This window comes from Buteo buteo, chromosome 2, assembly GCF_964188355.1.
Source record: "Buteo buteo chromosome 2, bButBut1.hap1.1, whole genome shotgun sequence".
Classification (NCBI taxonomy): Eukaryota; Metazoa; Chordata; class Aves; order Accipitriformes; family Accipitridae; genus Buteo; species Buteo buteo.
In genome coordinates, this window is record NC_134172.1 from 36,909,573 (window position 1) to 36,933,032 (window position 23,460).

At 39.9% G+C, this 23,460-nt stretch overlaps 1 protein-coding gene across 2 annotated transcripts in view; it reads left to right on the plus strand.

The window, feature by feature from the left end:
* Window positions 1–1,465: 1,465 nt before the first annotated feature.
* Window positions 1,466–23,460, plus strand: part of PALS2 (protein associated with LIN7 2, MAGUK p55 family member) — a 55,361-nt gene continuing 33,366 nt past the window's right edge. For both annotated transcript variants that reach the window (XM_075050870.1, XM_075050875.1), the window contains exon 1: window positions 1,466–1,611. The gene's annotated coding sequence lies outside the window, so the exon portion shown is untranslated. The remainder of the gene's footprint in view (window positions 1,612–23,460) is intronic.

Here is a 23,460-nt window from a genome sequence, read left to right on the forward strand (position 1 = left end):
TGTTTGCATAAAAATCAGCTTATTTGTTATCTGGTAGGAAAGCACAGTCTGAACCTGTTAAAATGAAAATCGATACCTAGTGGATTTTCTGTTGAAACTCTACCCCCACATAGTTCCGGCTTTCCCTTCTCCCCAGTGGCTCCCAAAGCAAAAGCCAGTGGGAATTGCAGACAGCTTATTATTAAGGGTTACCATATGTCACACCAGGCTATCATGTATTCTTAAAACAGCATAATTAAGTAGATTACAGTCAAACTGTACACTTGGATTTAAAAATTTTTGGAAAAGTCAGTAAGAGAAGGAAAAAGCGAATGAACACAAGCTGAGGAATGAAGTATTGGTTAGGGTTATGAACATTTTCTTCTCTGGGCAAATTTTACCCTCAGATATATGATCCAGCTTTAGTGAGAATTGTGCGTGCGAGACTGACTTGATGTTTGCAACTCAAATGTCAGTAAGTCCAAGAGCATCCAAAGGCGAGAGTCTCTGCAAAATCAACCAGAAGCAAAAAGTGAAAGCTAGTCTATTATCACTGTTCAAAACAAATGAAATGTTTAAAGTAAACAGTGATTGGAAGCGCAGGAAAATCAGTTTTTCAGTGTTGTTTCCATCTCGGTGGTCTTGCATGTGATTAGTATCAGAGGAAATTTCCTCCACCTTCCCCTTTGAAATATCTGACTTACCCTTTGCCAGTGCTTCTCGCACTTGGTGACCGAACAGGCAGCGCCAAGTGAAACGCTGGCCTGTTCCCTCCTGACTCGGACCGAGGAGAGCCCAGACCCGCCCTGGCAAACACCGACACCGAATCCAGTCCGGGAGCGCGTGTGCCCCGTGGTCCACAGCATGGGGACACACACACACGCTCACACGCACACGCTTGCTCTCTCCCACAGCAGCGCTCTCCGTCACAAACGCGGTCGCCCTCACGCCCACTTGCTTTGACACACACACACACACACGTGCCCTCTCACACACACCACCTCCCTCCCCGGCACACCCCTACGCGCTCTCCTTCGCGCGCGCAGTCACACCCATAGGTGCTCTCTCTCACGCACACGCTCCGCCACGCGCAGTCACACGCGCCGTCTCTCTCTCCTCACCCCCGCCCCCCGCCCTGCTTCTCCCCCACACGCTCTCTCGCATACACTGACACACGCGCTCTCACGCTCGCAGCCTCCCTCAGGCGCACACTGGCGGGGGGCGGGGCCCGGGGCCCGGGCGGGCAGGCGGGGTGGCGGGGGGGGGCGAGGCAGAGGCAGAGGCAGTGGCAGTGGCAGAGGCGCGCGCGCCCCCTCAGGCGCCCAGCCGTTTGCTCCGGGAGGCGGGGGAGGTGCTCGCGCGCCGTCGCCTCGGAGGGCGCGCGCGCGCAGGGGAGGCGGGGGGCGGGGGAGGAGGAGCGCGAGCGCGTGCTACAGCCACGCCGGCGGCGCGCGCCGAGGCGGGCGCAGAGCGGCAGGGACGGCGGCGGCTGCGGAGCCGGCGGGGGAAGCGGCGGCACCGCTGGCTCGCGCTCTCCCTCCGCCAACCGCCAGCTCGCGCGCCCGAGTTCGTAGATGGGGCTGAGCGGCGCCCGCTGAGGAGGGGACGGGGAGCGGGAGCCGGTGCCAGCCGGTGAGTCGCGGTACCGGCGAGGAGGTCGCGTGTGTGTGTGTGGGGGGGCTCGTCCGCCCGCTTCTCCCTCCCTTCAAGCCGGCGGGGCAGCGGTGGTGGGAGGCGGGGATCCCGGCCGAGCCCCTTGCCCCGGGGCCGGGCGGCCGGAGCGGGGCGCGCTTTCCCCGGCGGCTGGAGCTGAGGCGCCGCGTGTGCGTGTGGCGTGAGGGGGGAAGAGCCGCCCGCCCTCAGGTAGCGGTGCCGGGCGGGCCTTCAGGGGAGCGAACATGGCAGCGCCGGAGTCGGGGAAGAGGGATTTTTGCCCCCAGAGCGAGGATTAACCCTCCTCCTCCCGCCTCCGGATGCGTCCCCGGGAGACTCGCTCTTCATCAGCCGCTCCGGATTATCTACCCGCCCACCCTCCTTCCCCCACCCCCTTCCCGGTATTTTCTCTCCTCCTGGAGATTATCAGGTTTCCCGCCCCTCCCTCTCCGGGATCCTCCGCCTCCCCCCTCCTCCGAGGGGATTATCTCCCCCCTTCTCTGCCGGATTATCCCCCCGGTTCGCTGCCCCTCTCCCTCCCTCCCCGGTTATGCCCCTCCGCAGCCTCGCCTCTCAGGGATTATCTGCTTTCCCTTCGGGGTGATTCCTCCTCTCTTGATCTCTGCCCCGGCCTTTCCCTGCTTATTTTCCTCCCGAGGAAGTCATCCCTCCCCTTCCGTCTGTCTCTGACTGGGGAAAGGGGAGAAAATGTGGTTGTAATCGGGTGGGCAGGAGTTTCCAGTAGTGCTGTCATCTGCTTGGTCTCTGTACTAGTACTACGGGCAAGTGGATGTAGGTGATAGGAGAGGCACCAAGGATGTACAAAGCTTGTGGCAGAGTTCAGCCTGTGGCGTTGTGCTCCGTATGCAGGAAAATACCTGCACCCTTTCTGTGATGTTGCAGCTGTTGGCGGAGATGCCGGTGAAAGAGAGCCTATCTGGATCAATGCTTTATAAAGACATGCACATGCATGGCTGGGTGGTGAATATCACACATTAACTAGAAACTGCACTGAAAAAAAGCCAACAGCCTCCTAGTTTCTTTGAGGAAGGTACAACGTACAGTAGTAGCATTATAATATAAGTGGGAAGGTGCATGGATGACATTGCTGCTGTCCAGGGGTCAAAGCTGACTTGGATAGCTTCTGTCGTGGCTTTCAAGGCAGTTGGTTTGGGCTGTTGCTCTGTGGTGAGGAGGAAGGAGGCAGGTATATTTTGCTTAGGCTCTGATGCTTATGTGGTTCATTAACATCAACATGTTGGCAAAGAAAAAATGAGTTTGTTCCTAAAGAGGAGAGATAAGGTTTATCCCGTGTATTTGGCTTCTGTGTAGGTTAGACCATTCTCTTCTCGTTGCTCCTGGCCTTACTGCATATGGGATCGCTGGAGGAGAGTTGCGGATCTTCTGACCATCTTGCAGCACAAGGCCTAGGATTATATCCATTAAACTTCCCTGACTTGGCTTTGAGAGGAGGAGGGGCTGTGAGAATTTGTAGAGAGGCTGGGCAGCTATAAATAGATGTTGGACTAGAGGAGGCTTTGAACAAATCTTAGCATACTGCTTCTGAACAGATAGTGTCTGTTAAACTGGTTGAGTTGACACTAGCATCATAATGTTTCCTTTTATTTCTGCTGAGGTGGTTGGCTTTTAACACTTTGACATGTGACTGGACCATGCAACATCTGTCAAAATTCTTCTTGAAAATGCCATAGAGAAAATTCTCATTTAAATAAAGTGCTGATTATTGGAGTCTAGTTTGATGTCATTTTAACGTGATTTTTAAAGGACTCTTCAGAGAAATCTCTAATTTCCTCTTCCCTCCCTTGAAATGTTTGGAATTGATGATTTTGCTCCCCTTATTTTGTTCTTGAAGTATTACACTGTACAGATTACCTGAGATCCATATTGCTGTGAAAAATCTGCAGTACTGAGGCATGGTGTCATAATACTGGTACCATTGTTAGTTTTTATTTTCTTATCTTTTCTACAGGAGACATTTTACTACTTCTTCACTGTTGGGTTTTGGGTGGGGGTGTGTGTGTGTTGGTGGGTTTTGTGGTTTTTTTTTTATGGAACCTTCAGCATCTAACCAAAAGTGTGTATATTCAGCTTCTTTGAATTCTGGGTGCTTGCATTTGTTTCAGATCCTACGGATCACTGCTGTTTCAGCCTGTCTTGTCAAGAACTACTTACTATGGAAATTATTGACAAATATACTGTACCAGCTATGTGGAATGATGTCTGTTCTGCTGCTATATTAGTGGGCTAACTGTGCATACTGAAAGTCTCTAAAAGGATTGAAAAGCTGTTGCAACATATGTGCAATTGGACCTTTCTTGAACTACTTCTTGTTGCTTTTTTTTTTTCTTTAAACAAATAATGGAAGCTATTAACTGAAATCATGGCTTAATCACATATGGTTTGGGTTTTTTAAAATAAAATAAAAATAAGAATGGAGGTAGTGAAAACATGCCTGGCTAATATGAAGGAGTCTTAACAAAGGCTAATAGAGAGGGTGAATGTCTGCAAGAACCCTGACTTCTAGGACTTTTCTTATTTAAAGCATAAAATTTTAATCTGATCTTTTTTTCTGAATGACTGTGTATGCAAACCTCAGGGAGGTGGAAAGAAACAGAAATCTAGGCAATATAACTTAATACTTTTGGCATTTTTTATTTGATGTTTAACAACAGTAAAAGCAGGAAAACCAAATAATCTACCAATAATTTGACAGGCTTTATTTTGAGCTGTTAAGGATGTGATCTGAGCGTTGTCCTCAAACACTTGGCTTCTTCAGTCAGAATCAAGTTCCAGCCTGATATTAAGTCCTTGTGTTGGGTATTTCTACATGCAGAAACAAAGGTCCGTGGTCTGGGGAAAACTTTATAGTAGCATAAGGACAGGCAAAAGAGTCTTTAGCATGAGTCTCTTTGTACAGTCAGTCCCTGAATCATTCTGTTTTTCTAAATGTATTCATTTGTAGAAATTACTTACAGTTTGAATGTAATTTTATAAAAGTTTAGTGTCCTGCTTTAGAACCATGCTTTCTGCTATAGAAACTGATTTAAGGTTCTGACTTGATCTGACTGTCCCAGGCTCTTCTGAATGCCCTTTCATCCTCTGTGCAGGACACTCGTCTGTAGATCAGTAAATCTTTGCTTATGCTGTAGAAAAGGCAGAGGGATTTTTTATTTAAGAGACAGGTATGCACTTGGGATTGTGATAATGTTTGTGGTAGTACTTTAGGTGTTGCAGCCTCCATCCAAATGTGGAATGAATTATACTGTCCTAAGATTTGAAAGGATAAAAAAATCATGTAAGTTTAAATAAAATGCCCTGTTGTCTTCTGTGTTTAAGGTAAAAATGGATAAAAAGTGACTCATCCTGATTTGAGGGAATTGACCGAGGTAGTGATCCCCCTACTAGATGAGGAAAGAGTATTTGCTGCAGGAGTACCACAGGATGGACAGATGGGTTCTCAACACTACATACACCTGAACTTGCTTTTTGCTGTTTATTCTTTCTCTCTCTCTCTTTTTTTTTTTTTTTTTTTGAGCTGGCCTTGAATGAGATGTTCATGTTTGTTTTTTGAGGAAAAGAGAGTCAACAGAGGAGTTGAGGTGTAGGGAGAAACTCTTAACTCTTCTTAATGAGCCAAAAAAGTTACTGTTATCAGTATGAAGTGCACAGTATATCTTCTGTAAATTCAGTGCTGAGGCAAGCTGGAATGGGTTTGGCCTTGCATATGTGCTAAAACCCTGACTTTTTAGACACATCCTGCAACTGGAGTGGCACAGACACTATTGGAGTTGTTTGTGTGGAAATACAGAGTAGAATATAATGGCAGGGTTAAGAGCGAGTCTGTGAGGGGGTAAGTGGTTTTGCTGTCCTCCAGAATAGAAGCAGCTCATAAAGTGTCCTGAGGAAAAGTGAGTTTAGTTCAGGCTGACATGTGAGAGGCAGGCTGAAATACAGATGTGCTGGTCACAGATACTATTAGAGGAATATAATGGTTTGTTTTCATTGACAAGAAGGTGTCAATGTGACTTTTTTATAGCAGCATAAATAGTAGATGATGATTGTTTCAGAGCTTAAAACTGATCTAAGATTTTATTTAAGTGTGTGCTAGCTAGAAGGCAGTGCCAAATAGCTGGACCAGTAGGTGTTATTGGCTAGCTCAGTATACAGTAGTGACTAGTCTTTCTAATCTGAGTTCAACAAAATGTCAGAATAATAGTTCAGGTTTTGGGGGGAGGAGTTAACATCATTTTCAAGTTAACGTATTATCTGATTGCATGGTCATTATAACCATCTGCGGTTGGATCTCAGGTTATACTACAGCAAAACTGTTGTCTTTTGCAGAGGGATAAACAAAGCATTGTGATGTTAATGTGCTATCTTGTGGCTTAAAAATTGCTTTTTTCAGAATAAAGCAAGCCTGAATTACTTAGTTACAGCTCGTGTCATTCTTACAAGAATAATGGAGGCAAAAAAGAGAAAAAGACAGGTTAGGAGAGGTGTTTTTCCATATCAAAATATGTACATTCCTATTTTGGGTTAATTAGAGTCTTTAAAATGATGGTAAGTAATTTCACAACCTCTATTAAATAGTAAAACCAAAAATTTGAAAATGGGACATTCTCTACTTTTACTTAATGTTTAATTATTTTCAAGGTCTTTTTGGCTTAAAAAAAAAAAAAGGTGTTACATCTTAAGAATGCTTCATATTAGCAACTGTTCTGTGGGTTTTACACATCGGTTATTTAAAGAACTTGTTCCAATGTTAGTGTCCAGATCTCATGAAAGCATGGTGGAAATTAGCAAGATATTGAAATTAGATTACTTCAGATTTACTGGCAACAAATGTTATTTAAGAAATAACTTGGATATGTTATTTAAGAGTATTGACTAGTTTTGCATTCTGACAAGCAGCTGTTTGAGAGTAGGAACTTCATGAAATCCATGCTGACTGCGGGTAATGTCATTGGTTTTTGCAAACTTTTTTTGGGGGTGAGGGGAAAACCAATTCTTTGCATCTTACACAAAAATATTGCTCTCACAGCTTTCGCTTAACCAAATCTCAAAGGATCAAATTACTGTTTCAGTTAAATTAACTTCTCCAGTAGGTGGAGACAAAACTGTTGATTTCAAATAAGCTTAAGCCTTTACTTTTTGATTCCAAACATTTTGTCAAGATACTGTTGAAATAATGAAAATTAGGAGGTAAGAAAAACAGTTTAAATTTTTATTTTAAGATAGTTCATTTAAGCCTCTTTTGCTGAGATAGTGTTGGCATTCAAATATTATTTCTGTAGTAAGAGTGGCTACTCAAATAGTTTGGTTTCAGTTTTCTAATTAAGCTTTACCTCCACCCACTGGCCAAATGTGTGTTAGTGAAAAGTGAAAGTGATACCATTTTAAATATCTAAACACATGATGGAGGAAGGTAGATTGACGGTAAATAGACTGAGGGTAAAACTTTTTCTTAAAACTAATAACACAATGTAGGGGAGCACTCAACTAAATCTGTAGGGGAATGGAAGAATATATCAGCCATTCTGACATTGTTATTACATTCTTTGATAAAAAAAATTGATTCCATGTTCATTCATTCATTGCCAATGTTATGTTTGGAGATATGCACGTAGCTATCATGTGAGAGGTTTTGAATGTAAAACGTCTCAACAACTTTTTATGTGACATTGATTTATTTTTTTAACAAGCCAGTGGGCCAATTGGTAAGTCAGCCTTTACATATCTTCTTATTAAAATTCCACCCCATGCATTTCCTGATCCACTGTTGAAGTTTACAGAAGTCTTTTTGGCAAGATGAAACTGCTTATACAGCAGAAGTTCTGAAACTGGGAAGGCAAACTGCAGTCTAGTGAATGAAATGAGCGAAAAGTTTATTTCACCTTTCCAAGCAATTCTGGCTTGTATTGTGAACCATTGTGCTGTAGCAAAGCACAGTGTTGCTGGACAGAAATTGCTTGAATGATATTAAGTTTACCATAGTCATACTGCTTCTCACAGCTTCCCTTGCATTTTTCGGGTCACTAGAGTGCAGGAGGAGGAGGTGTAATTAACAATTGAAAGTTCAGTTTATGCATTCATTGGTAAAGAACATGTAGGCAGGGAGAAATTGTTAAGTGAAACTTAGTGTTTATAGAGTGTATGACTGTAAGGCAGTCATCTGAATGCAAATCATGCAGATATCCAGTCGCTTTTCCCAGATCTACTGGTATAGTTTTGCTGCTTACACTAGATTTGGTAAGCCATAGAAAAATGGGATGAGCAGTGCTTGATTTGGTTAGTTCTGATCACTGATCAGTGAAGCTCTTTTATACAGACTTAATCTACATAGTATTTGAGCGACTTCCAGAAGCATGTTGCTTGATGTAATTGGCATTTGTCATACGTCACCTTCCCTCTGAGGACAAACTCTTTGTGTACATTATTATGTGTGATATTTAAAGGAATGTTCAAGTGAAGTTTATTTATGAAGTAAAACACCAGTGATATTTGGGCTGGCTCTGTGATTTTTGTTTCATTCTTTCGTAGCTTTCTGTGGGGTGGCCCACTTGCTGCATAGATAAAATTTAACCTTGGCATGAACCTGTTGTGTGAGAATTGTCCATCATTAGCTCTGTGATAATAGGTGTCTTGGCTCGAGTGATAAAATGGACACGTACATTTGAGTCACTGTTCTTTGGGAAGCAAAATAAACTGGTAACTAGTGTTACTGGGTTTTAAACAGCACTTCTGTAACGTTAGCTGGTTGCACAGAGGTAGTGACTGTGCTTGAGTTGCTCTGACTGATGGTTGAAAACCCTCATCCTTCTGCTGCTGCCTGCAGGGATCACATCCATTTCATGTTCCTGTTGCTAGAAGGGAGAAAAGTTTGGGCAGTTTTGAGGACAGGCAATAAATACACAAAAAGAAACGTTAGGAAAGGGGTGGGAGAGCACTGAAGGGTTGGCAGTTGATCTGTCTCTTAAGTCTGACACATGATTAGGTCGGAAAAAAATCCATCTATCCCTCTGTCTGTGTGTCGTCGTCCCCCTCCCCCCCCCCCCCCCCCCCGCACCCCCTTCTCACCCCAGCTCCCAAGATGTAGGACTTAGGGATCAAGACATTGTTAGAAATTTTGGTATTGGAACAGGAGAATAACTGGATGTGTACACTGGTGAGAAGAGCAAGAGGCTTTGGGTGTTGTTAAAAGCTGTAGAAAGGTGTTTTTATTTTATTATTTTCAAGTTCTGAGTGTGAAGTGTGAAAGCCTGCAGCGGAGCACCTCCAATTTCTCAATAGAAATGTAGCTCGAACACTCCCTCTAGTGGTTACACTCTGACATCCACGTTGGGGAAGTGCTCAGGGGAGTCGGGAGTTACTGCTCTGGGTGGGTGACAGGAGACAAGTATTTTTGTATGGGTGCCTGCTTGCTTAGGTGTGTACAGTGATAAATAAGCCGGTGCTGCTTAACAAGTAAGTAGCTAAATACATTAAAAAAAAATCCACTGTAGCCAAAAATTGATACATTTAGAAGTCTTGGTCTAGTAATTGAATCAAAAAGTGAATCTCCCATCAAGTAGTCTATTGCTTGGGGAAGTTGCTGTAGTCTGTTTGCTGGGACTTTTTGTGCTGTCACCTGGAAGCATGCAAGTCTACTGTTGAACAGAATTTAGTAGCTATGAATTGTGTACGCATTCAACTGCCAAATCTCGGCAAATAGCTCTGCAAACAGCACAGACTAACTAAACAGCAGCAGAATGAAATCTATAGTTCTTACCAACTTTACCATACAGTTCTCAGTCTTAGGTCAGGTTCCATGCTATTACAGTTCAGGAAAGCTGTAAGCAGCAACAGTAAAACTGCTGAACAGGGGTCTTCAGAAGGAAGTACTTCATTGGTAGTAATGAGTAGGAAATGGAAAAGAGAAGGGCGGACTTTTCAGCAGCCAGACTCCTAATAAAGTGGAAGGGATCAAGATGTATTGTCGTAAGTCATTTGAAATGTCCAAGAGAAGTGAATGCTTCATACCTGATTCCAAGCTTCTGGTATTGTTTCACTTTGTTTCTTTTTTACTGTTCAAAACTTGAGCTTCTGGCTCCTAGTTAAGTTCTTTTTTTGTAGACAAGACAACAGGTTAGGCCTTGTTTGACCACACATCTTTTTTTCTCCATAAATCCACCAAAACTATTTTGGGACAGTTTTGTATCACAGTGAGACTGTCAGAATGGTGGTGTTAGGTCTTGCTATTAACTGGAGATGTTGAATTAAAATGCTTTATGTGGACTGTTAAGTAAGTTAGAGCTCATAAGAATACAGTGTTTTATTTTTTTAAAGTAATCTCATTTGTTAAGGTACTGGCAAAAACCTATACAGATAAACTTTCAGTGAAACCAGTAGGAATTTTCTCTTTAGAGTTATAAGGATTAGTTTAATTACAAATTTGGCGAGAAGTGCTTTTGCAAGAAGTTCCACTTTGCTACTTAGCTTAGAATGTATGGGCACTATATGGAAAAGCGGAACTGTATGTCCATTCATGTTTGACATCTGGTGTCCTACAGTCTTACCTGTTACACATATCTGTTTACCACCACCAAAAAAGACCATTACACAGAATGTGTACTTTTGTACACAAAATTCTTTTCTCAGTATTCATGCCATTATGAAGCTTTTGCACATAAAAAAAAAAAATTAAAAAAAAATCCCTTGGGCCTCCCCACCCCAGGCATAAGTGATTTTACTTTACAAATATAATTACTGTACTTCCAGAAGGTAATCTCTCTGGACAGCCATAGACTAGTTTGAATTAGATTACTCTGGTTTTTCCTCCAGGGTGAGTTAATACATTGAGTTTTATTTTTCTGTAATTACTTCAAAATTCAGATCACTTTTGATGCTTACTATTCTTCCTTATTACTAAACTGGGATAGCTAAGAATACTTGCATTTAAAGGTTAACATTAACTTTTTTTTACCCGTAACTTCATTTTCTCCAGGTAGATAACTGTTCTACTCCTGGAGCTTAAGTAGTATTCACTTAGTCTCAGTTATAGAGTTTCTTAATTTGGAAATACTGGAAATATTTACTTAATAAGCAGAGAGTAAGCACACTGAATCTTTCAGTTGTGACATTTAAATAAGTCTAGCTAGAGCAACATTTTTGTTAAATCTGTAGTTCCAGAGTTCTGGGTTTGCAAACCTTTCAAGTAGTTTGGCAGTAAGCTGCGTGAATAAAACAAGTTACTACATTTTAGCTCTATTACAAAATCTTGGGACAAAAAGCCAGTCAGTATGAAATAAACAGGGGAGCAGAGCTAGTCTTGGGAGATACTACAATAAAAAAATGGTTTTCCCATTTTTCTTCATGAACTTCAGTGGGAAGGGCAATTCTCTGGATAGATGATTGTGAACCATGGTGGGACACTAAGTCCAAAATGCAAATACTTTTATATAAATGTCCTGTTTCTATTTGGATTTTACTTACTTTACGAAGTAGTTATGCACTTAAGCATTAGATCAGAGAAATGTACAAGGATGAATTTGTAAGTGAACCTCATTGTTTGAGAATATAGTGCTGTTTTGAAGTAGGTAGAAGGAAATTTTTGGTGTTTTGAGGTTTCAGGACACGACTTCCTGTTTGTGTTGAATACAAGACTAGCTGGGATATCTGTAGAGGCAGTTCATTTTAATTCTGTAGTTGGCATCTGGTGTCACAGTGCAGAAGCATTATATACTAATGCAAGATTTGTTTGTTAAATGCAACATTAATGGGTGAAATTTGTTACTTGCATTGTCAGTGAAGTCCTACAGCCTAGCTACATAACACTTGAGTCTATTACAAACCTGAAAGTATTTGGCTGCTCTTTAATATGGTAAGTTTTCAAATAATAAGAACTGTCGTTGGGTCAGACTGAAGGTCCATTTAACTCTGTATCCTTTTTCCAACATGCAATGCAACTTCTGAAACCATTCAGAATCTATCAGGAGCTCCTGTGAACATTATCTCTGAGCAGATTTTCAAGAAGACAGAAGACATGGATATCTCTTCATGAGAAGGAGCTGGTGCCAGAAAATTTAGTGTCTGGCTAGCATTAAATTCAGCTTGCAGAAAAGGGTAAAGAAACATAATCCCCAAGTGCCTAGACATCATTAACCAAAAACTGGTGAAGAATTTCATTGTGCTAATCTGCAACAGTGGCAGAATCCAAAATTTAATGTGTTGTTCATGACTAAAATAACATCTTATGTAATTGCCCTGGGCCTGCAGATTAACAGCTTCCAAAAAGATCTGACTGCTTTGCAGAGGGGGCTGCAAACTAAGACAGCAGAATGACTGATAATGCTAAAGGCATAAGACTCGAGGTCTTCAGAAAGTCTGTCCCCTTGTAGACAACAAAGATGACACATTTGCCATCCTTTCTCTTCTGTTGCTTTTCTACAAGTCATTAGGGAGTCTGTATAAATGCAAGAGGATGATCTAAAATACGAGGCACAGGTGAGCAGCTGTGGGTATGGCTACCTGTAAGAAAAAGTTTCCTACTCCCTAATATTGCACTGAAGAAAGATGCTGCATCAGGACCTTTCTCCTGTTTGATGTGATCATGCTCTGTCTTGAGATATTACCCATTTGAACTGAACCGGGTTGGTGAACTGAATGGGTTGGAGCTGGCAGTCAGTCCATTAAATGCTCTTTAAAAAAATTTATATTTTTTATTTTTGTTTGTGTGTGTGTGTGTAACTGTATACATACATAAAAAGAGGGCATTTTTTATAAAGTGTAGTGTTTTATATATACGTGTGTTAAGAGCGTATGTGTTTATATACATACATACATATGCATCTTAGAAAACGGAACACTTGTGTGTAAAGAAAAAGCCCAGCACCCATAAGCTGTCTAGAAAAGTATAAAACCAAAATAAGCATGCATGATATTTTCCCCAGGTAATCTCCCAGAATCCAACTAATGTTTAACTTGAAGACTTTTAGAACCAAATGATGTTTGTGGGTTGTTGATGTAATTCATATTGTGTGCTTTTACTATTCAGGATGGTTCCATTTCAAAACTAGTCTCAACTGCTTCATGGACTGGTATTCATATATAAATGGCTACTCTGCACTGGCGATCTGTTTGACTAAACATGAGAAACTCTTATCCTTGGACTGGATTACTCTTTAGTTTCTTTAAATAATTGACATGGATTTTATCTGGAGTGCTTGATGACTGAGATGTGATTTGTGTATCATTGTAGCCTTCTGTGAAGATTGAGCCACTACTAGTTCTTGTTTTGGTAATAGAGCTGGCGGTAAGTTTGCAGCAGATCAATGATTACCCATATATGTAGTTTAGGAAGCATGTCAGACTGGCCAGAATATCCACAGATTGTTCTTTGGTTGGCCATTGCTCCATTCTGCCTAATGGTATGTCCAGATAGAACAGCAGAAATAGATGTCTAGCCTCCAAGCACTGGAGCCTATATGCCTGTTTACATATTTACCTGCTCTCCAGAAATCTGACTGCTGCTGTGTGACATGTTCCTTCTGATCCCATCTTCCACACAGGCAGCCTGTGTAAGGTGGACCTGGCCTTGGCCAAGATCTTGGTGTGGCTTTAAAGGTTCTTCTACCTTAACTGTGGAGTTCTAATAAACACAGAAAGATACAGTGTGATGGTGCTAAATGAAAAACATTTTAATAGTTTGAATTTTGGGTTAGTTGGTCACAGAGTCCTTTGAATTTACATGTCTGTGCTGATAATGCGTGGTCATCTGAAGCTAAAGGAAAGACTTCTAGATTAGCACTAGAAATACTGTTTCAAACTGACAGTATGGTATCCTGTGCTTGGAAAGAGATCTTCAACCAATCTGCGGAAATACATAGATAGTAAGGAAACAGTGATCTGTTTTAGATTGCTGTGATTAAAAAACTAAAAAAACTTCCTAAAGTACCTTTTCACATTGTCCTATATCTTTACTCAGAATTGGTTACAAACTGTAGCAACTGGCTCATCTTTCAGTCACGTCAGTCATTCTACAGGTAGCTAGTGGTTTGTTATATTCAGTATCACTTGGGAAACACTTCCAAGTTTATGGTATCCAGTGATTTTTAAGCTTCTGGGTTCAGCCTTCTGATGCAAGTAAGAAGGATGGAGTTAGGACTTCTAGACCATCCTGTGTTAACAGTGAGCAGGAGATGGATTTTGTTCAGTGAAATCAGCTTGATACAAGATCTTAGAATCCAAGCAGTGATTGCCATACAGAATAGAGGCATAGTGCTATAGAAATAGTTTCTGCTACCTGTTGGAAATGGGATGACAAAAACCTAGAGACATGTAGAGAGCTCTATCCTTTTTGCTTTTCAGTATTTCATCTTTTCACACTTGGTAAAAGTCGAGGTTCTTATGTTTGATCCTTTCATCAGTCAGTTGGGGAGGTGATAAAGAAGCAGTGTCCCAATATAGTTTTCTAAAATGTTTTAAAAAATATTTTTTCAAGGTGATTTTCTTATTACCTTTGAACAAGAAGTGTAGTCACTGGCAAACCCCTTGTTTGGAGTAAGTGGAATGTAGAAGTTCTCAGGCTTGACGTAAGTTGGGAAGTTTATGAAAGTAAGAGCAGTTCCATTACCAAGAACTTGATCTCAGCTTTTTGAGGTGCTCTTTCTTCTTGGGATAAGAGATTTTGATAGTGGTAGGTAAAACAAATAATTGTGGGGGGGAGGGATTGTAGTTTAGAAATAATGCAACAGCAGAGTTCAGAAAAAATTGACCAGCTTTTCTTATCCCAAGTTGCACCAGGAGGACAGGTCTTCCTTTAACTGTTGGTACGTCTTGCTCAGAGAAGTGATGATGGTATATCTGACTTCCATTCTCAAAAATAGCTATAGTTTGATCTTCTGATGTCTTGAAAGTGAGGCTTGACTAGACTTGTCTTTTGTCTTGCTGAAGAAGTAGATCCTTTGGAAGAAAATTGAGATAAAGTACAGCATGCATATACTTCCTGTATAGAAATAGGAGAAAAAAGAGGAGTAAAATTTACCAGCTGTACATTGAATATTGTCTGTTCAAGTGATGCCCAAAAATACTCTTGTGCGTCTGAAGATGTTGAATGCATCATAAATCTCATCTAATATTATCTAGAATTACTATACTTGGTTATCTGTGACCAAAATTAGAATCCTGCTAAAGTTTTTATTATGTAGTTTTTAGGTATCATTGACAGCTTCAGACAGAGTTAACAGGATGAAGAAAGGCAAAAGAAGTGAAGAGTCATCAGGACTCTAGATCCTGGCCATCTTTTAAAATAGAATTTAAACATGTTAGAAAGATCTCTAAATGTCTATAGCACAGATTGTTTTTAATCAAACTATTCATTCTTTTAATGGAGCTAAGCCACCATTTTGGTTTTAGTCTCGACTCTGTTTTTTAAGCATTTGGGTATACTTAGGAAACAAGAGGAGTACTTTCTTGGGTGAAGAGAAGTAGGCACTGAATGGAAGGGTAGTGGAAAAAATCTTGAGTGTATATGAGTATGAATAGCCTTTGTGAACCAAATGGGTTAATCAAGAGTTATACTGTGTGGTATTTCACAGTTTGTACTTAAGGAAATATATTGAAATACCTCTCATCAGCCTCTTTTGAGGGGATCTGAACGTAAAAACCTCAGAATGAGTCTTTCATTCAAGTAGGTCACTTCCTTCCTTTTTGCTCTTTTTCTCTGGCCTAATTCCCAGAAACAACTTTAACAGATGCCTTCACTTTGAAGTCACTGGGACTATTTACCTGCTTGCAGCTGAACATACACTTAAAAAAATTCAGTAATATTTTAGCAAATCCCACTTCTCTGTAAAATTGTCTAAAAAACATTTTTTTAAGACAGTAGGCTTAAAAAAGGAGCACAATGAGTGGCAAGTTGAATGTACTTAGCTTTGGGTACCTCCTTCTCTTTCCCATCAAGGAAGGAGTAGTAAGCATAATGTCATCTTCCAGGTAGAGGTGCCAGACTGCATACATGAAGACAAGTGGAGCAGGTGGCTGTCCTGTTTAAACACTACCCCTTCCAGCATGGTGAAGGCGCTATCTTTTAGTGCTAGAGTGTGTGCAAAAATGACAGGCCAGGTGTGGTTCCTGGGCCATTAGCTGGAATATGCTGTAAGCCATCTTAAAGGTTTTCCTTTTCCTTCTGAGCCACTCCTTTTGTTGTATCTAGTTTTTCTAACTTCATCATAATGTGTTGCCTACTTTCCAACCATTTTTTGCCTTTTATTCAATACATTTCCAAATAATTTGCTATTAAGTGTTTAGGACTTTTGGAGCTCAAACAGAATTTTACTATTGTTTCTGTGTTGGAGAGATGACCAGCTTTTCTGGGTATGGTGGGGTTTAAATTTTGGCTAAATGTTGTAAACATTGATGTTGGGGTGTGTGTGCATGTGTGAGTGTTATGATGGCTGGTATAATCTGGAAACGTACAAAACAGATGACTGCAAAAAAAACATGAGAGTTAATCTGACACTAATATGATCTTGAATTTCTGCAACTCAGTGGTGATTAAACTTATTAAAATATATTTTCCACCCATCCCAAAAATACAATCCAACAAAAAACTTCAGAGGATTAAAATCAGCTAGTTCTTCTATAGAGGCATCTTTGTACAAGATGTCAGAAGTGCTGTGTCTGTAAGTTTGTTTGGGGTGCTCTTATTGTAGTGTGTGTCTTTTATGGAACCTATTTCCCTTTCTAAAAAATCATAGGACACTGTGTGTTGCATTGGCTTTGCTGTTAGCACTGTAGATTCAAGTAAAAATTTTTAGGGAAAGCAAGAATGTCACAGATGGAGTTATGGTGATATTTCTGTGCTTCAAATTTACAGTAGAGTCTTGCAGCTCTGCTGAACTAGCAAATTTGTGCTGTGCTATGTACTTCCCTTCTTGTCAGTCTTTGCATTGTTTTTCTGTATCTATCATACAGAAAAAACTGTATCCACATGTTCTTAGAAAGCCCTATTACTGAAGAACAAAACTGGTAGAATTACTTGACTGATTTATTTATTTTATTAAGCTTATTAAGATAGTCTTCCTGATACTTTAAATCAACAGAGATCTGACATATGTACTCATACAGCATTGTGTGAGTGTTCCTTTCTTACGAAAAGATACCTGTTTAGGTTCAGGTATCTGCTTAGAACAAGAACTGTCTGCTGAGTGATGGACTTGGTTAAAGAAGAATTAGGAAAACCAACAGACAGTAATTTATCTGCAAGTCTTTGGTGAAAATCCTTTAGGGGAAGGGTTCTACAGTTTCCTGCTGTTAATATTGTCTTCAGAATGGATGAAAATATTTTCCATTTCGTACTTAAGTTTAGACTCTTTCTTTTTCCATGTGTTATACTACTGAATATGGGCCATTGAATACTATTGGCTTTAAGATCAAATAACTGCCTTGGGAGTTTCATTTGACATTTGTCATACACAGCAATAGTATGTGGGTAATTGAACTCTGTTGTTTGTCTTGAGGCAGTTAGTGGATTTGGTAATGCTTAATTTTATTTGGACTCACTACCTGTAGGAACAGAGAAGACTGACACCTCATGAGTCTGAAGAGATGTAAAATCTATTGGTACAAAACTCAATTTATTGCCAGTAGTGAAAATCTGAATTGCTGTTTCTGAATCATAGTTCACGTGCCCAATCTTAAGTTTGGATATCTGCATGTCCACTTGCTTCCTATGCTTCTTTCCCTTCTTGTAGCCAAGTATACAAGAGGAGTTACATGGAGCCAGGGTATGGGTTTACAGGTATTGTCAGAGCAAGAAAAGTGCAACAGGCACACGAGACCAGGAAATTACAAGGCTCCTTGGTGTACTCTGCTTAAACTTGTACAATATGCTAACAATTCATTTACTAAGCACAGGAAAATCACAGTTTTAAGCACATGTGAAATTTACATAATTGCATTGTGAATTTCAAGTACTTAGAATCTATATAAAAAAATTACCATTAGACTATTTAATTCTCTACTTTTTCAGCCATAATTTAATCCTATGTTGAGCCAACGTGATACATGCTTGATCGTATCTTTTTCCTTCATAGCCATTGGTGTCCATTGTTCTGGACAGGGGGATGGTAATTAATTTGAGAAAAGAATTTTTAAATAGAGACTTGGCTTCTTTTTTGAACTACTGGCAGGAACTCATTCAAACCAGTCTCTCTGGTATTAAAAGGCAAGTGTTGATTCCTTCAGTGTGAAAGTTGGCTTGTCTGGGTCTTAAAACTTATGCTGAGAAGTGATGTGGTATTTAAAGCCTGACACTGTGTTTAGAAAAACAGAAACTCTGCCAGAGTTTTTGAAATTGAGAAAGCTTCTTTCATGGTTCAACTGCTTCAGTCATTGAAAACAAATTCCTTCTTATAGGATCAAGTGTCATTGCTATTTGCTACCATGGCAAGTTTCTGTAGAGAAATACTTGGTGCCATCAGTAAGCTTGATTTATGGAAAGGATATTATATTAATGAAAATAAAAAGATACCTTCCCAAGCAGTATGCTATTATTGTTGTTAAGGTCTCTTCCAAACTGAGTATGCCAAAGGAATTTTCATCATGAAGATCTGGTGCTTCTAATGGATCTCTGTGTGCAGACTAATGCTAGTAGGTGGACCAGCAATCCAATGAGTGCTTGCCTGGCTATGAACAGGCTGCTGGGCTTGTGCCTTTGTTAGTGTGCCATTGGACCTGTACAGGGACAGGTGTTCTGGCAGTCTACCTGCATGTGGTTTACTTCATTTCCTCAAGCTATTTTCCCCTCCCAACTGGACCAAAAAGCAAGCTAAAGTCCAGTATGTTACCTTGCAGCTTTGCACATGCATGTAGCTGACATGTAGGATGCTTGTAACTGAGATATCAGCATCTGTTGATTTAGGGAGGTGCAAGCCTGGACTGCTTAAAAATCTCAGGTGCTCTTTGAGCAGAGACAGACAACCAGATTCTGTCCTGAGTATAGGACTTGTTCTTGCACCACGTGACAAGTGGAATGTGTGCAGGTATGCTGGGAGCCGTGTTAACAGACAGGGTATCTGAAAAGTTGAAGCAGAATCAAGAGTTCATTTGGGGTTTGGGCATGTCTCCAGGAACAGTGTAGTGGAAAATGAAAGAAATATAGCTGATTATTTGAAAAACAGCTAAACAGGTTGATTTCCTTTCTATGAAGAGGAATTTACATTTTCTGAAAATGCATTCTTAGACTATGTTTTGTTTAGACCTTTCAAAATTATGAGGAAGAATGTGGCCATTTAACTTAAGTGCTGAGTTTGCATGAGACAATGACCACTTCATCTATTTGATTCTTGTTACCTTGTGTACACTGTATGACCTGTCTGATGAGATAGTTTTCTCTGTTGCCAGTAGTTATGAATGTCATGAACAGTTTTTTGACCTTGTAACACCCAGAAAAAGTTGGGTATCTTAGTATTATGGAAGAAGACATCATTGCCCTTTTAAGTTCACTTGGCAACTTGAGGGTAACTTCATGTTAAATTATTCCACAATCTTAAAGCTAGTTGTGTCCAAAGAACCAATTTATCCAGGGTGCATTGCTCTCTTTTAATATATCTCTCAGGTCCAATACTCTTCTGGTATAGAGGAATTTAATGGGGAGTATAACAAGCAGAAACTACTATGTATGGGACTGACTGCTCTGAGAACTCATTTAGTGTGATGAGACAGACCTCTCAACTGCCATGCTGAAGATGGTTGGCAAAGCAATTACTCTTTTCCAGGTCAGGACCCAGACTTTATAAAACCTTCTTGTGGAAAAGTTGAAACATGGAATTATCTATCTATTGCAGTGGGATCTCACTGGGGATGGAGTAGAATCATGGTGGCTAACCTGCCATTTCTGATTGTACATGGGAGGACTTTAATAGGCTATTTTGAGAGTCCTCTCCACTTCTTTTCTGTTGATGGCGTTCGTAAGCAATTCTGACTACTGATACCCAAGTAACTGGGCCTCAAAACTCGCGCGAATCTGAGAGGTTCCGTTGTCAAAAACCAATGAGGTTCTTGGCTCAGTAAGGTACTGTTTGTACTAACATCTTCCTCTCTTCTCTTTTCCCACCCCTTTCTCTGAGACCCCTAAGCAGTGGTGGAAAGAATAGAACAAAGGACTTGGGTCAAAATCAAGAGAGTCTGTGGCTTTTATTGTTTCACCATAAATGGGATTGAAGAGAGTTAGCATATGAGGACATGTATGAACTGCTTTTAAGAAAGAGCAATTGCAGTTTGGAGTCTAGAAAGAAACAATCTTAAAATTCCTTTATTTATTTCCCCTCTGTAGACTTTCTCATGTTTCAGATGCACTTAAAAAGCCAAGTTCCATCATGGCCTCATTTTTACAAGAAAACATGTTATAAAAGAGATCATGAAATATAAGTAAAAGTTGTAGTTTTAAACATTTCTACTTTTAGATATTACAGCAGTTTACCTGTCTCAGAAAATGATAAAAAGCCTTGATAGACTGTATTCTTTGGCTAAGTTTTGCAGTGGTGTGAACTGTCCAAGAAGAAAAGTTCACCTGTCTTTGCATTTGCCAGAATTTCTTTTTTTTTTTGGGGGGGGGGGGCGCGAATTGAACTGAAGATGTGCAGAACTTGGCTTGTGCAACAGTAATTGAGGGAGTGATTTGTGTAATGTGGGTGACTGGAAGTATGTGCTTGAATAGTTACTGCTATCAAAGAAGAGAAATAAACTGAAGTGAGATGACTGCCTTCCACTACAGCAGTTATTAGGCTGTGCATGCTTTCATATCAACTGGTACAGGTTTGGTACAATAGCAGCAGATTATATCTGGATATGTAACATGTTTCTAACTTCCCACTTAATCTTTAGTTCTGGTAGTAAGCTGTACTTTATTTAAGCACATTCTTTGGACACTGGGAATGAAGCCATCAATAGTTGTTGGAAGTAAGATTTTTGTTTATATATGAAGCTGACCATTATATTTCTGAGCATGAACTATATTCCCCTGCATTTTACTGTAGCTGTTCCACCACTATGAAGTTTCAGTTATGTCCTTGAGCTTCTGTCATCTAGTAGCCCTCTTTCCAAAGGAAGAGTTGAATGGAAAGATGTTTAAAATTCATTGTGTAATTAGAAAACTTGTAACTATTTGGTCACTGTAAGCCTTTACTTAAACGTTCTCTGGTTTTGCTTCAGTTGGGGTGACAGTACATGACTGAAAATTCAGAAGTTCTTAGGCAAAACTTAATGAAACCAAACGTGGTATTCTAAGGAAATAGAGTAGAAAATTTCAAACTTGTCCGTATGCATCACAGGTGCAAAATAGCATTTTGAAGATACCCTTTTCAGTTTCTGTGCCTGTGTCCACCTTATAAAACATGGAACATTGTCATTCAGTGTTCAACAGCACTAAGTTGGAAACTGACTTGAAAGTGAAGGTGGTGAACGTTCAAAGTGGTAATTTCCTTAAAAATATCTAGTTCTTAATGCAAGCTGTCCCAAGACCACTAGAAATAACTTTTTCCCCTGTTACTGTGCCCAGTTATTCTTAAATTGAAATTAAATTTCCTGCTTTTAAGCATTTGTGATCCTAAATAAATCCTGACGGCACATTGCAGGGAAGTAGTCTGGGAGGTGAAACACATGACTAAGTGCAGTGTGACTTACTCCATGGAGTTTTTCAGTTCCCTTGAAAATCTGAGTGTCAAGGTGATCTTTTTATTCCTTTTCCAGGGTGCTTGAAAATACTCTTCAAAGGACTAAAGGAAGGTAACTGTTGAGGATAATGAATAGGTAATTGTGTAAATCTTGACTGCATTAAATTAAAAGAAAAATTTACGATAGAGTCTCTTAACAGGGAAGTGACTGAGATGCATTTTGGGCATTCATGCAGGTCAGATAAGCATTTAACACGCCATCATGTTTTGCCATCTCTGTATTAAAGTACAAATGTTTTATGTGGTATTTTTCACCATTTAAAAACATCAGCAATGTTGTTCTGCAAACAAATTTGGAAAAGCCATTTTCTATCCACTACATCACTACTAACATTCCAAGTGTGTTTTGGTAAATTTTCTTTGTAGGTAAGGCTTTACCTTGTGCCCTTAAAATAAACAGGAACTGCGTCATATGACAAGGCTAGTAAAGAAAACTTTTTGGGGTTGGGTTTTGTTTTGGTTTTTTTCTGTTGCAAGTCACCCTGAACTATAACATTGTTAATTTAGCAACCTGCTTTTACAGCTTCCTGGTAAGTTTGTTTGGGCAGAGATAGGGAGTGCTTGCATGAGAGGGATTAGTTTAGTGGAAGTGGGAGCATCAGAGTTTAGGAATGATCTTCAAATGAAACTTCCGGAAAATGTACTAGGTGATCATGTAAAATTGAAAACTGAGGTCCTGGGCCAGAGGTAATTTCAGTTAAATTTTATAATTTTTGCAGTTTCACTTCTGTCTTAAATTTTTCACTTGCAAGTTGTGATGAAGAGGAAGACTTCAGTGAAATTAAGTAGACTCTGAATTAACTGAAAATTTCCCTATGGAAATTTTTCATGGTGGGTCTTTCTCCTTCTAGAGAAATGGGGTAGATATAATAATCATATAATAATCAAATATATTTCTATTTTAAATCAGAATCACTTTAATTTTTGATTAAAGAATGTGTTGAGATAGTCTAAATATTTTCTAAACTGCCTTATTTTGTGCTCTGAAAAGCTGTCTTGCATTTCTGTTTTCTGCATATGAATTTACTGAGCAATTGCTTGTGCAGCAACTGTAATAAAACCCCAAATAAAAATCTTTTTATGTCTGCATTGATGCAGATCTAATTTAAATACTCCACTGTTTTAGGTTGGAAGGGATAATTCAACAAGTACTTCACAATAACAGAAATCTGAAACAGGGCATGCATGAAATTTTAATATATGGGTGTGATGTATTAAAAGGACATAGGTGTAGGGTTTTTAAGTGGCTGCATCATAATGGGGCAATGAGATTTTGAAAGTGTTGCTTTTGGATGCTTTCATTTAAAAAAAGCATTCCACTGTTGTTATAAAATAAGTCTGAGTATGTGTTAATACAGCGTTACTTCACTCGATATCAGAACTCTTCATCATAAAATTCTTAATTGTTAAATTCCTCAGTGTCTCCTACACTTAAAGCTGTAGAAGGAGGTAGAGTTAAAAGCAGCAGTAGTATCTGGATGAAGGTGGTTTCTGGTGAAATTAATTGTCTAAGCATTTTCACTGAAGCAAAATGGATCAAAACCAAAGTGCCAAAACCTGATTTGAAGCCTAGAGTAATAGCAGTGGGACAAAATATACATGTAGTGTTTTGCACTTAAGGAAGAGGACACTTCATTCAGCCACAAATTTAAGGTTTGGAGGAGACAGAGGTTCAAAATGATCTTTTATATTCTTTTGTGACAGACCAGTAGGTTGAGCTGACAGTATGATATAACTGAGAAAGTCAAAATAGATCTCATGATCTATCTGTATTACTAGAAAGGGAAGTATTAATGGTGTTGTGCAAGGCACCCATGAGACTCTTGTCTGATACACTTTGCACAATTCTGACTGTCCATAGTGAAAAAAAGGTGCAGACTGGAAGAAGTACAGGGGAATTATGCCAGTCTTGTTTCTTTCCCAATCAATATAGGAGAGGAAAAATAGCCCTCTGTAGGGTGGAACATTGCCCTCTTCAGGTTAGAAGAATGAAAACTGAGGCATTGTTTGCTAGATGTATAAAAATTGAGTTAAGAACAGGGAGCAGAAAGAATTGTTTAAGCTAAATTTCATTTTAACCAAGATTAAGGAAACA